General features: G+C 46.0%; 1 protein-coding gene across 7 annotated transcripts in view; it reads left to right on the top strand.

Moving 5' to 3' along the window:
* Positions 1–14,009, top strand: part of SMARCA2 (SWI/SNF related BAF chromatin remodeling complex subunit ATPase 2) — a 382,091-nt gene that overhangs the window by 60,561 nt on the left and 307,521 nt on the right. For 4 of the 7 annotated variants that reach the window (XM_075317679.1, XM_075317657.1, XM_075317668.1 and 1 more), the window contains exon 1: positions 4,514–4,534. The exons of 2 other annotated variants lie outside the window; for them this stretch is intronic. The gene's annotated coding sequence lies outside the window, so the exon portion shown is untranslated. Of the gene's footprint in view, positions 1–3,901; positions 4,079–4,513; positions 4,535–14,009 lie in introns of those variants that run through there. One more of the 7 variants, XM_075317689.1, reaches the window with a different exon arrangement.

Here is a 14,009-nt window from a genome sequence, read left to right as displayed (position 1 = left end):
AAATCCGCATCAAAATCCGCAACGAAATCCGCGTCAAATCCGCACCTATGCTAAGGTGCGGATTCCGGGGGAAAGCTGCGGATTTTGATGCAGAAAAATCCGCAGGTACTTTCTCCCGTGGACACATAGCCTAATAGGATACACTCAACAATTTTCTCCTAGTACTGGAGAAAGGTGAGTGTTCCATGTGACTTTTTGTATAGGACAAAGCTGTGACCTTCACAGTGGTGTCAGCATACATGTTGATGAGTAGAGATGAGCGAACCTTTGGAAGTTCGGTGTCTAGGGCACATTCAAACCTTAGGACAGAGTCACACTTGTGTATCATTTCTGATGCGAGAGCATCGGATGCGATATGCTAATGACTCTAGGCTCAGGCTCTCGAGTGTGAGCAGTGTCATGCGACTATGTTCCGATCCTGAGATTGCATCACAGCTGCGGAGGAGAGGGATGGATTAATCTCTCCATCTCCTCTATTGTTAGCCTGTCCTGTATTGCACTGCACTTGAATGACATCCGAGTGCAGTCTGATGTTTTTCTCGCACCCATAGACTTGAATGGGTGCGAGTGACACGGCTCTCACAGACAATTGCAGCATCCTGCGATTTTTGCTCAGCTCAATCTGAGCTTGCAGCATTGTCTTACATGCGGCCGGGTGCAATGCGAAATTTTCTTGCATTGCACTCGTGCAAGTCATATGCAAGCGTGACTCTGCCCTTAGATAAGGTGACTTGATCCGAACCTCAATGGAAGTCAGTAATTGGGCAGTTCATGTCTCCGCCCACATGCAGAACACTTCCAGGGAAGGGTGGGAAGGTTTTTTTTCTTGTGTGTGCACATTACATCTGATCAATCTGATTTTAGCCCAGTGTGAGCCGTTCAAACACTGCACGTGGCTTGCACAGGGCTGAGCATCAATCATACCCAAACACAGCACTGCTCGCTTGAGGGGTTTGCACTTGTAACTCACTCAAACTTTGAACCTGAACTTTGTTTTTTGGTAGTTCGAACCTCGAGTTTGCTTATCTCTAGTAGTGAGCATGTAGATGTCCTTACTGTTATTTCACTTAACTGCAAGTAGTTAGCCACTTACCAGTTAAAAGAATGCACTCTTCTCCAAATGTCTGGATACCAACGGTGACGAAAAATACTTGTTTTTCCTAAGGGATTTGTATAGGGAGATACTAGTATAATAATTATCGGTGTAGACGTAGTAACCTTTATCTAGAAATGTTGTCATTAGCTTCCAGACCCAGAGATGACAATTATCTGTTATCTGTGTGCAGTTTGGTGGGTTGATTTGGCGGTCCCTACCTTCGTAAATGAGAAAGGTGCACGTGTGCCTGCTTGTGTATTTGCACATTTTGTATAATTTGATACCATATTTTGCACGTTTGGAGGGGATAAATTGGTGAAATGACAGACGGCACTTGTAACTCATCAAGGACTTGTCAACGGAAACATTTTGCTCCGGGGTATAGGAATTTAGAAATTAATCTTTTACGAGGAAAATTTAGGGATCTCAATTTATTTAGTTGATTATAATTGTGGTCATTTCTTGGGGGCTTGGGTATTGTCATTACAATGGAGGACTTTCATGAGGGTTTCATATCGAGATTGGGACATTACAGCTGAAAATACAGAGGTGATGTGGACAGAATTACTTGCCCAGTAGGAACACAAAGTGTTTTTTTTTCTATACCCATATCCAGGGTAATGCCCCCAATTGTTTGCATTTCCGGGACAGTTGTGTAGATCCAGGAATGAGAAAGGATGGATGTGGGATTTTGGGAAATATATTAATTTGTGTATACATTTGTTTGGTGATCAATAAGTTCTAGTAGATCATGGCTTACAAAGACTTAGCAAAAATCTAAGGAGGCAAAATTAGTGACATCTAGTTTGATGACGGGGGTTGCTACAAAAGGGGGAATTTATGAAGAAAAGGACTGGTTTGGATACCACAGTGGAAGCGGGTCTGCAGAACTTGGCCCTGCCTCTGACATTTCAACAGTGACGATTGACTCTGCTACCAAACGGGCTGTGGGATTTTGTGGTGGAAGCAGAGTCGTCACTATCTGAAAAATAGGGTGGAATTTTTTTTTGTCTCCAAACCTAGTTTGTAACCCTAAGTCTGTTTTGCACCCCTAACCCTAGTTTGTAACCCTCTCCATAGCTAAAAAAAATATATAAAAATCTGACTAGGGATATGACATGGGGGGGGGATCAAGGGGGTGGTGGTTCGAATATTGGTGAAGGATTTATTACAATTGATTGCTAAATTACGGTAGATTTTTTCTCTTTACCGAACCACTTGTATAAGATTTCTCTTCTCCCAGAACAACTACAAGGGACATAGGTGCTCCCAATATTTTCTAAATATTGGTGTTTTGAACACTGTGATAGGGTATAACAGTGTTCAACTGCCAGGAACCAATGAAATTGGTTCCTGACAGTTGTTGGGTACAGGAGAACAATTTTGGTGGGCGCCCAGTTGATGTAACTGCAATTTTTGATAGGGACAAAGAGGAGAGGGGAGAGGAGGACATCTACGGTACTAAGGTATCGGGAGGTCCTTGGGGACAAATTTTCTCTCATCTGCCATGTTAGATCATATTAGATGAATGAGAAATTACTTTTTATAGCAATCACTTTTTTTTGTTTTTTAACATGATCGCTTTAAGACTGGACTCACACGAACGTATGAAAAAACGGTCCCATTCTCATCCAGGAGAGTAGGATAATTTTTTTTCTCACTTGTCATCCGTGTGCTGTCCGTGTGCAATCCGTTTTTTCCTCAGCAGCTATTAATCACTTATAGGACCATTTACAGTGTTCTGTGCTACATGATATTAATGTATCCATAAAAACGAACGTCACTAGGATGGTCCGTGTCCTGTCCATTTTTTCTCGCACCCATTGACTTGTATTGTCGAGTCTCAGACATTTTCAGCAGCAAATTGCAGCATGTTGCGACTTTTCTCGCATCCAGAATCTGGATGAGAAAAAAGCTGACCAACTGCTCTGCCTCATTGACTAACATTGGTCCGTGTGCAATGAGAGAAAATCTCACAGTGCACTCGTCCGATTCATACGCTTGTGTTAGCGTACCCTAATTCTTTGAATAATAGCAATCACGTTACTGGGGACTGAAAATGACGGCCTTGATTATGTTGTCCAGGGTCTCAGCTACCTATGGTACCTGAAACCCTGGATATTTTCCAGCTCTGGGAAGGGGGGGGGGCGCACTTATTATTGTAAGGGGTTGAACTAATATCGGCCTCATCCACCCATATCAAGACCTTCAGCCATCACAATAATGTGAATGTGGGCGCTAGCTAACTGATCAGGCCTGTCAGATTTCAGGCTTTCGATCTCATTGATCCCCCTGGATATAACCTGCTGGCAGAGGGGTCTCTTGGCGACTTTCTCATACAGAATTGCTCACCTGTGTATGGGAGATACGGCCAACATGGCTGTGAACAATCGGCCAAGCATCGTTTTGCCGACAGTTCTCTAATGTGTATGGCCAGCTTAAAGCGCCAAGTGCCTGTGTAAACGCCCGCCGACCAGCATACTAGTAGTGGGCCACCTAGTGTAAACGGGCCTTTAGTCATAAAGTTATGAGGTGACTTTTGTGCCCATTCCTCCTGCCTGCGGGCAGAGATAAAAAGGCTTTTCCTCTGTAGCTTGTGGTAGGTGAAGAGGATTACTGAGGATTATGCTGATGTGTAGTGCCTCAGCTCGTTGTATATGGACAGGCAGGGGGTAGACATGGCGCTCAGCCCAGTTCTTCTGTCCCTAAATTCCTCACAGAGTGGAACTCCATCGAGTTTTAAAATGGGCGCGCATTGCTAAATGGTATGCGCGGCGCTGTACCTGAGTGCGCACTGGGGGGTAAGGCCTGCTCCACACAGCGAGCAGAATCAGGAAGTCAGAGGGAAAACACTCAGACATGTTTGATCACGATGACATGACGGAGGGGAGGAGGAACAGGAACAGGGCCTGAAGCTTTTACCTCCACACTCACAGAACATATCCACCCACACAGCGCAGCAAGGCCGGCGCTGACGGTCAGGTAAGCAGCCCGCCTCCCGCCTTCGCCCTGTGCTCATGGCCGAGCCTGAAGCTAGTCTCGGTCAGAGAAGCAATCGATCGGGTGTACAAACTTTCCTGAGAACGAGAGAGCGGGGAGGGAATAAACATGGCTCCCTGGTTCCTTTCCTAAATGTTCCCGATTCCCTGCAGCACGGTGGAGGCCAGCTCTCCTCTCGCTGCACACAATGGCGAGGGCTTGAGCGAGCTGTACCGTGTAGTACGTGTGTGGCCGCCCGCACCCGCCGGAGACCGGAGCCTGGCGCACGGCTGCGCGCTGTCCTGGTCACTCGCCTCATACCGTCATGGCTGCTTCTCGCACTTTCTAGAAAAGTGCCTCAGCCGCACAGTGCTGCTGTGAGGAGCCGAACTTCTAGTCACATGGCTGCGTGTTCTGGGCGACATGGCAGGCCCACACCACCGAGTCCAGCGGCCTCATGTCGGTGCCTCAAACTTTCTTACTTGGCTCTCGGGCCCTGGTGATTTTTCTGGAGGCTTCCATATTGCCTGTCTATAGGTGCATGGTCTATATAGGGGGAGGCTGTGAGCCCATTCACACAGTCTGGGTCTGAACCTCTGGGGGCACAGCATGGGACCTCTGGGGGAACACATGTAGTAATGCTCCTTATTTACATTCATACTTGTTCCTTTAATAGTTTCACATGACCATAACAGCCAAATTTTAGCACCCACTCGACTATGGGCTTAGCCGTTAACTAATTTCCGTATCGCTTATTGGGTGGTCACTCCACTGCCACCGCACTAATGGGCACAACGGGACACTTATCCCACATGCTCGAATGTCGCCATTCATTCCTTATGGGGCTGCTCTCAGCTTTTTCAGCAGCTCCCTAGGGAATTAAAGGAGCTCAGATTGGAAAAGTGCATTGCCGCTCTATACTAACGGATAAGTGACCTGTTTTCCCAATCGGTGCAGGTTTGTGGTCAGCCCCCACCATTCAATAAGTTCTCACCTATCCCATTTACAGCGCCACGCAAGGTTTTCAGCTGTGCTTTTACCCTAAGCCCCCTGCATCCAGTCTTATACTCGCCTTCTGGCGTCTTCACCTTTATTTATTTGGTGTTGCTCCAATCACATGGCACCATCTTGTGATTGTAACTTCTGACTGGCCGTGTGATTGTAACTTCTGACTGGCCGTAAGTCAGAAGTGACCTCACATGGTTTCAATGAAAGTCTATAAGGGCGAGAACGAGGCCAGAACAAGGCTTGCAAACCTGCCTTGAGTTGTGATCGCTGGCTCGCTGCATGAAACCTTGGGGCAGCTGGCAATATGTCACAAAACACCAGATACTGTCCGGAGTGGTGGCGAAAACAGATGAAGCTGCTGGAGGGTGAGAATAAGACAGGGCAGGGGACTTATATTTAAACCACCCCTCCAGAGGAGAAATAAAGACCCTGGAGTGGTGTTTTTTAGATGTAAACTCTGTTTCACAGGTCCTACAATACTGTTAAATGGAACCTGTCAGGTCCAATATGCATATTGCTAATCTCTGTATACACTAGCATCAAAAAAAGAGATCTTTACAAAAAGTGTGTCTAAAGATCTTATATCATATGCTAATGAGCGAGGGGACTAGTCCTCTGGGGGGGGGAAGTTCCCTGGCTAGTCGGCTCCATTAGCATGTTAGTACACCCCTGTTGGTGTGCTAACATGCTAATGAATGTGCAGTGTCAGAGGATGATCTCACCTCCCCCGACGCTGAGATTTCGCCTCAGTGTGCATGACCCCGGAGCTTAGGTCATGCGCACTATGAAGCCGGGTGTACACGTTACTGCTTTAAAGTCATGTAGTGCGCATGACCGGAAGTCCGGGGTCGTGCATTGGGCTGAATTCCAGCGTTGGACACGATGGCAGCGGAGAGGTGAGTGAGATCATCCTCTGATGCTGCACATTCATTAGCATGTTAGCATGCCCACAGGGGTGTACTAACATGCTAGGGGAACTAACGCCCAGGGGACTAGTCCCCTCGCTCATTAGCATAAGATCTTACATTTTCTAAAGATCCCTTTATCTATGCTAGTGTATACAGGGACGGTTAGGCAGGGATTAGCAATATACACCAAGAACTGCTCGTGTTTCTGAGTGCATATTGCACCTGACAGGTTCACTTTTAATTGAGGAATTAAACCAGCAGCCATACTGAGATTAAAAATCCATCTTGTAGGCCATGCGCACACATTGAGTATTTGGTGAGGTTTTTTTTTACCTCCAGTATTTGTAAGCCAAAATCAGGAGTGGAACAATCAGAGGAAAATTATAAGGGTACGTGCCCGCGATCAGGGTTCACTGCATTTTGGACACAGCGGGTTATCGCTGCGTCTAAAACGCTGTGATTCACAGTACAAGCACAGTGGATGGGATTTATAGAAATCCCACGCCCACTGTGCTTGTCTTCCCGCAGCGTAAAGTGACATGCTGTACTATTTATCAATCTGCAGCATGTCAGTTTATTGCTGCAGAGTTGCAAATGTTCTCCACAAAGAGAAACGAAAGACTGCAGCGCCCCGAACCCTGATCACGGGCAGTTCCAGTCTCCAGCGGAGAGCACTCGCAGCCCTGCAAGAGAGGGCATGCTGCGTCCTGATCGTGGGCACGTAGCCTAATAGAAACGTGCACCCAGACGCCAAGTCTTGCGGTGTCTAAGGGCCAACGACTATCGCAGTTATTCTTATTGCATAGAGTATATAGGACACCTAGTCTGTTGCATAAGATGGGGATCCGGACGGATGACCTTGGTCCTAGGTGCGGGAGAGAGACTGCTAATCTGCTGCATATGATGTGGTCCTGTGGGAGCATTGAAGACTACTGGAGGGCAATATTGGAGCTAATCGGACAAGTCTTTAATATACATCTACAGCCAAGACCTGTTACATGTATTCTGAATTTCCTGGAGGACTGGGTGGACCTGGGTTCACCAGTGATGATCAGTATTGTGCGTCTATTATATCAGGCCAGGAAACTGTTGGCCTACCACTGGCTGTATCCGGCCATCGGGCAAGAGTAAACACTATACTTCGGCTGGAGAGGGGGGTATACCTTAAAAGAAATGCATTAAAGAAGTTCTATAAGATTTGGGGGGTGTGGTTGGATACTCTGGGTCTTCCCTCCTTAGCACTGCTGCAGGATAGTGCGGGGAACCAGGTCCTTCTTCTCTTATCCGGATGATAAATCTACTGGAGTGGGGTGATTTGTGTGCTGCTGGAGCGCACATGGTTGCGAACAACATTGGGTTATTCTCTGTTTTGAGTAGAGTATTGGAAATTAATACATACTTTGTGACTTATAACTTTGTAGGGCATGGACTACGAGTACACTGTTATGTAATCTTTGTTTTTGTTTCTGGCTGTAATTTGATTGATAAATAAATAAAAATGAACCTGATTTTTAAAAAAAAAAAAAATAAATAAAAAATCGTGCACCACTTGTGCATTTTTTATTTTAAATTCACTCCTGGTTTTGGCTCACAAGTACTAAGGTAAAATATAAAACCCTTACATACAACTAAACGTGTGTATGTGGTCCTATGCCTGTGTGAAAATAAGCTTTCCAATGTGTTAGGCCAGAGTCACACTTGCGAGTGCCTCGCGTGTGTCTCTCATTGAATCACCCGGCATGGACTCACACTCTCCGGACAGGAGCATCTCAGCTGCATAGACATACATGCAACCGACCCGCTCCTGTCACGAGAGTGCGAGTCTGTGCCGGGTGATTCAATGAGAGACTCGCACAAGTGTGACTCTGGCCATATTTTGAGGTTGTGCCTTGCATGCAAGTGAGACGTTTACTAGGGAAATTTTGGAAATGTTTTGTAGAGACTTGCCAGTAAAAATATTTTAGTATTACTAACCTATGCATTTTTCCACCATTATCTTGGTTGTTAGGGACAACAATGCCTTATCCCCCCCCCCATGCTTGTCCCTTTCTGCTCCAGGTGATTGTCTCTCCCATGTGTGTACATAGAGAGGAGCAGGATAGGGAGAAGCTGACTGAGGGCACACTAAAATAGTCCCTTACCTCGTGTGCAGGGCATTGCAGCTTAGGTTTCCATGGTTACAACCACGAGCAAGTAGCTGAGTCACTGAGTGGTCGTAACCATGGATACCTAAGCTAAAATGTCCTGTACATGAGGTTAGAGACATGGCTATATCAGGAGAACTAAACCATATTTACTAAAGGTATGTACTAATAATAATATTACAACGGGACTTATGACTTTTGTTTGCAAACAGGAGGTGAATGGTGCAACAAGTTGCAAATCTGAGCCTGCCGCCTCTCAAGTCAAATGACATTGAGGATACCCTCACGCCGTGCAGGGTTCAGCTATCTTTGTCTGTACCTATTGGATTACTCTAGTCTGGAGAAGGACCTCAGTAGCCGGACTGATTTTGAGCCCAAGTACAGACCTGATATTCTGGACATACAAATCCAGTATTAGCTGAAATTCAGACAAGTGATAACATTATCAGGCCAGTGTTGTTTGCAAATTACTTATGCATCTAGTCCCGTGCTCTCGTGCGTTGTTGATGTCTGTAGGAGATGCCTACCATGATTGTTTTTCTCGGCTAGGTGGGAACTTCATGGTGACAATTGTCATGTGACAATTCTCAGAAAAGTCACGCCACTATTGTAGAGCTTTGATTTTGCTGTAAAATTAATCAGCAAGTTGTGTTGTAATAGTGTGTAATATGAATGTATAAAAATGTTTTATTACTTAGAGTACTTTCACACTTGCGTTCAGCGGAGTCCGTCACTATGGAGAATAGCGCAGTCCGTTAACGCACTGCGCTATTCTCCATAGACTTGTATGGACGACGCACTGTAACGCAAGTGTCAGCGTTGCATCCGCTGACGACACAGCGTCGTTATTTTGACGCTGCGCCGAGCGGGAGGAACGCAGCATGTAACTTTTTTTGAGTAGCGCAATCCGTAGGATTTCACTGCGCATGCGCTCTGGCTCTCTGCACCCGTAAGCAAGGTAAATATCGGGTAACCAAGCAAAGTGCTTGGCCGATAATTACCCTCGCTACGTGTGCAGGGAGCCCGACACTTCCCCGCTTGGCTCCGCCCCCTCCCGCACTCCACTCCGCACGTATGTACATACATACATGCATGCATGCATGCACACTCACCTACCTGTACTCAGTGCCATGGCCCGCTCGGCTCTACCCACTCCTCACTCTGCCCCCCGCACACATTCTCGGCAGCTGAACGATCAGCTGAGCAGCCGGCATGTGAGAGCGCTCAGCTGATCGTTCACAATTGTCTGCTGCCGGTAAAGCTGTAAAGAAGGAAAAAAAAAAATAAAAAAAAAAAGCTTTCCATTGTTTTGTACGATCCGTAGCATCTGTTGTGCCACTATATGCAACGCATCCATTGCATCCGTCACACAACGCAATGCTACGGAAGCCGTCCAACGCAAGTGTGAAAGTAGCCTTACATGTTCCCTATGTAAATGATCAGAAGCTCTACTCCCCTGGGCGTCATATCGCCCTGTGGGCATTTGCATGGTTTCCGTGGTATCACGCCCCTGTGGATTTACATGAGTGACACCACCGTTGCTACTTGAGATCCAGCGCGTGCGCGCTTACCATTCCCGCAGCCTTGTCATCCGGGTGCTTGCTTCTCAGCTTCACATGCGCACTGCGCATGCTCCGAAGACTTCTGCGGTTCCGACCATGTTCAGAACGTGGTATCACAGGGGCGTTGAACCACGGAAACCATGCAAACGCCTACAGGGCGATGCGACGCCCGGGGGCTAGAGCCTCTGGTCAGTTACATAGGGAACATGTAAGTAATAAAATGTATTTTTATACATTCATATTACACACACAACACAGGGATGGGTAGGAAGGGCCACACATCACCCTGCTTCTAGGTTAGAACGCATATGGGGCCTGACAGGTTCTCTTTAAGGCAAGCAGTCACTCGTGATTTGAAACAAAAATCATACTCACTTGGAAACATTTAGGGTGCGTGCCCACGATCAGTATTTTATTATTATTATTATTATTATTTATTATTATAGCGCCATTTATTCCATGGCGCTTTACAGTATTTCTAGCGGTTTGGACACAGCATACGTCAGCTGTGTCCAAACCGCTGTGGTGTACAGTACAAGCATGGTGGACGGAATTCCTAGAAATCCCGTGCCCACAATGCTTGCTTTTTTTCCGCAACAAACACAATACCTGCGGAGCCACTTTCCCGACTGCAGCATGTCAATTGTTTGCTGCGGAATTGCCTGCGCCCTCCATAGGGAGAACACAGGGAGGAGACCGCAGAGCCGAACCCTGATCGTGGGCACAAGCAGCTGCGGTCTCCTGCGGAGGAGACGCGCGGACCCCCCCGGTCAGGACTTGCTGCGTTCAGAACTAGTCCTGATCGTGGGCACATACCCTTATGATTGTCAGTCTGCATTCCACCTCCCCTCATCCACACATAGAAGAAAAAAAAATCTCTTGTACTAAGCTACAGATGGTCAGTTGTGCACATGCACCCAAAGCATGGTCTCCTTAACATAACTTTAGGACAATGCCTTGTGTTGGATTTTTTTTTTTATTTTAATGTCTGAAACATTTTTCAGACTGATAAACAATAAATACCACTAGCGCTCTAAAAAGCTAAAATACTTTTTATTACATAAAAGTAAATGGAGTTATCTGCTGATAGAGGACAAAGTCCGTGTCCAGATCTGTAAAAAAAGCAAAAAAAAAATAAACTGAATAAGGCCCTGTGCGCACTTGCCGATTTTTGCTGCGGATTTCCTGCGGTTTTGCCGCATGTTTCGCTGCATGTTATGTTCATAACATCTCTGCAGTGAATCACCAGCAAAACCTATGGGGAAAAAAAAAATCCTGTGCGTACTATGCGGATTTTGACAGCTGCATGTTTTGCTGCAGGATTCCCGCAGCAAAAATAATTGCTTGTCACTTCTTTTCCGCACGTCGCTGCGGGATTTCACTCCATTGACTGCAATGTAATCGTGAAATCCCGCAGGGAATAACGCAGGCAGCAAATTCTGTGCATTTCATTGTGTTTTCCTGCATTATTCCCTTCGGTATTTCGCGGTTTACCTGCGGTAATGTTCATCGCTTGCCTGCGGTTTGCAGGGAAGTGATGTCATTATGACAGGAAGAGGAAGCAGAGCTGAGAGTAAACACACACACACACACACACACACACACACACACACACACACACACACACACACACACACACACACACACACACACACACACACACACACACACACACACACACACACACACACACACACACACACACACACACACACACACACACACACACACACACACACACACACACACACACACACACACACACACACACACACACACACACACACACACACACACACACACACACACACACACACACACACACACACACACACATATATATATATATATATATATATATACACACATATATATACACACACACATATATACACATATACACACATACATACATACATACATACATACATACATACATACATACATACACACACATCACAGACATAGGACACACACATATCGCACACACACAGATACATAGAATACACATAGAAAGCAAACGGACATATAGAAAAAAAAACGCGTGGGCTCCGCCGTATTTTTTACCTTCCAGCTGAGGTAAGCACACAGCGGCGGCCCGGTATTCTCAGGCTGGGGAGGGCGAGGGCCAGGGTTAATGTCCCCCCTCCCTCCCGCAGCCAAGAATATCAGCCCGCAGCTGCCCTGGGACTGTCTCATCCATTATGCGGCAGTACCGGAGTGTCCTCGGCTCTTCCAGATGCCGTGGCAATTCAGGTAATAAAGAGTTAAATGGCAGCGGATCGCTGCCATTTAAGTCCAGGCTTGATCATGGCAGCGTCTACGAGACAGCTGACATGATCAACCCGTAAGTAAAGTGAATAAGCACACACCGAAAATTCCTTTATTTTAAATAAAACACAAAAAAGCCTCCTCTTTCACCCCTTTATTAACCATCTAATGTCTAAAACTGTTGACTGTAAGGCTATGTGCTCACGTTGCGTACAGTCACTGCAGAAATTTCGGCAGCGATCTGAAGAGCACATGTGCACAGAAATGTCCATAGTGAAAAAAAAAAAAGCCGATTCCATGCGCTCTGCCTGCAGCTCCTCCCATAGACAGAGCAGGGGCTGCCGGCAAAGCGCACGGAAGAAGTGACATGTCACTTCTTAGAACGCAGCGCTTCGGCAGTAGCCGAAGCGCTGCGCTCTAAAACGCCACGTGCGCACGGCCCCTGCACAATCTCCATAGACTGTGCAGGGGACGCAGGTCGCATGCAGTTACGCTGCGCTACAAAGCGCAGCGTAACTGCATGAATTACGCACACGTGCGCACATAGCCTTAAGAATTTTATAAAACATTTCAATGAATATAACATGAGATATATACTGTATACCTACAGGTTGTGTGGCGTAGAGGTAAAATCATATAAAAGGGGAGGGAGCAAAGGTCCCAATTTTCTATAAGTATTCATCTCTTGTTCTATAATCTATGCAGTTAGCATTAATGGTACGTGGAATTCTGCATAAAATTTTGGAATCTAGGTATTTTTGATTCTGTAATTATATTGTACCGGTTTGTTTTAACCCCTAAGTGACGACCAATACGACTTAAAACTAACCTGAGATTTATTAACTATTTTGTATGGTGTGACTATCTGGATTAGGGTACGGTTCCACTTGCGCATAGCTACCGATGCGGGAGCATTGAAAGCGATATGCTAATGACCCTCTGCTGCGGGTGTCAGCCGAGGATCATGCGACTGTGATGCGATCTTGCGATTGTATCACAGCTACAGAGAAGAGGGAGAGAGCAGTTTCCCCCATCTCCTCCGCTGCCTGTCTGTGTATATCGCATTGTACTCAGATTACGTGCAAGAGCAGTGCGATGTCTCACACACTCCCATAGAGATGTATGGGGGTGCATGAGCCGAGACTCGCTGCCAAACGCAGCATGCTGCGATTCATTCCGCATACGGCTATGGGATATCAATCGCAGAAGGACATTGCCCCGTAGTTTTGCATTTGAGTGAGAGTAATCCGATGTTTTATCTGATTGCACTAATCAGTGCAAAACGCAAGTTGAACCGAACCCTTGACACTAGAAGTCCCAGAAATTTCGAGCTCCCCCCTGAAGTCCCGAAAGAGGGTCAAATGACCCTTAGTCTAAACTGAATAGAACTAACTAGAAACTAAATGGCTAAACTCAATGGAAAACTACAAAGAAACAACAAAGAGCCAGCACCAATGTGCACTAAGGCATCAAATATTCCAAACTGCATTATAAAAATTTTTTTTTTTTTTTGAGATTTTTGGCAAAAAATTGCAATTTCTTGAGCTGCTTCGCCACGTCACGGCAAATCTCATTTGAAGCAGTCCTACACTAAAATATTTTTATAAAATGTGCCATGCGGCCTCACATATAAATAGCAGAACTGCTCTCAGCAGCACTCACCTGGTCTATTGCAGTCCCGTACCCATGACTGAGTCATGGCTGTGGGCGGGACAGGTCCAAGCAAATGCTGCATGAAGTATATATATATAGCCTGTGGACAAAGCCTGATGACCCAATGTGAACAGTCACCAAACGCCAAAATCTATACAGATGGAATACATCCCAAATTGGGGTGCATAGCAAGGTGGAGGTCAACCACCGACCAATTCAACAAAGAAACAACAAAGAGCCAGCACCAATGTGCACTAAGGCATCAAATATTCCAAACTGCATTATAAAAATTTTTTTTGAGATTTTTGGCAAAAAATTGCAATTTCTTGAGCTGCTTCGCCACGTCACGGCAAATCTCATTTGAAGCAGTCCTACACTAAAATATTTT

This window comes from Anomaloglossus baeobatrachus, chromosome 1 (genome assembly GCF_048569485.1).
Source record: "Anomaloglossus baeobatrachus isolate aAnoBae1 chromosome 1, aAnoBae1.hap1, whole genome shotgun sequence".
Taxonomy (NCBI): Eukaryota; Metazoa; Chordata; class Amphibia; order Anura; family Aromobatidae; genus Anomaloglossus; species Anomaloglossus baeobatrachus.
This window is presented reverse-complemented; position numbering and strand designations above follow the sequence as displayed.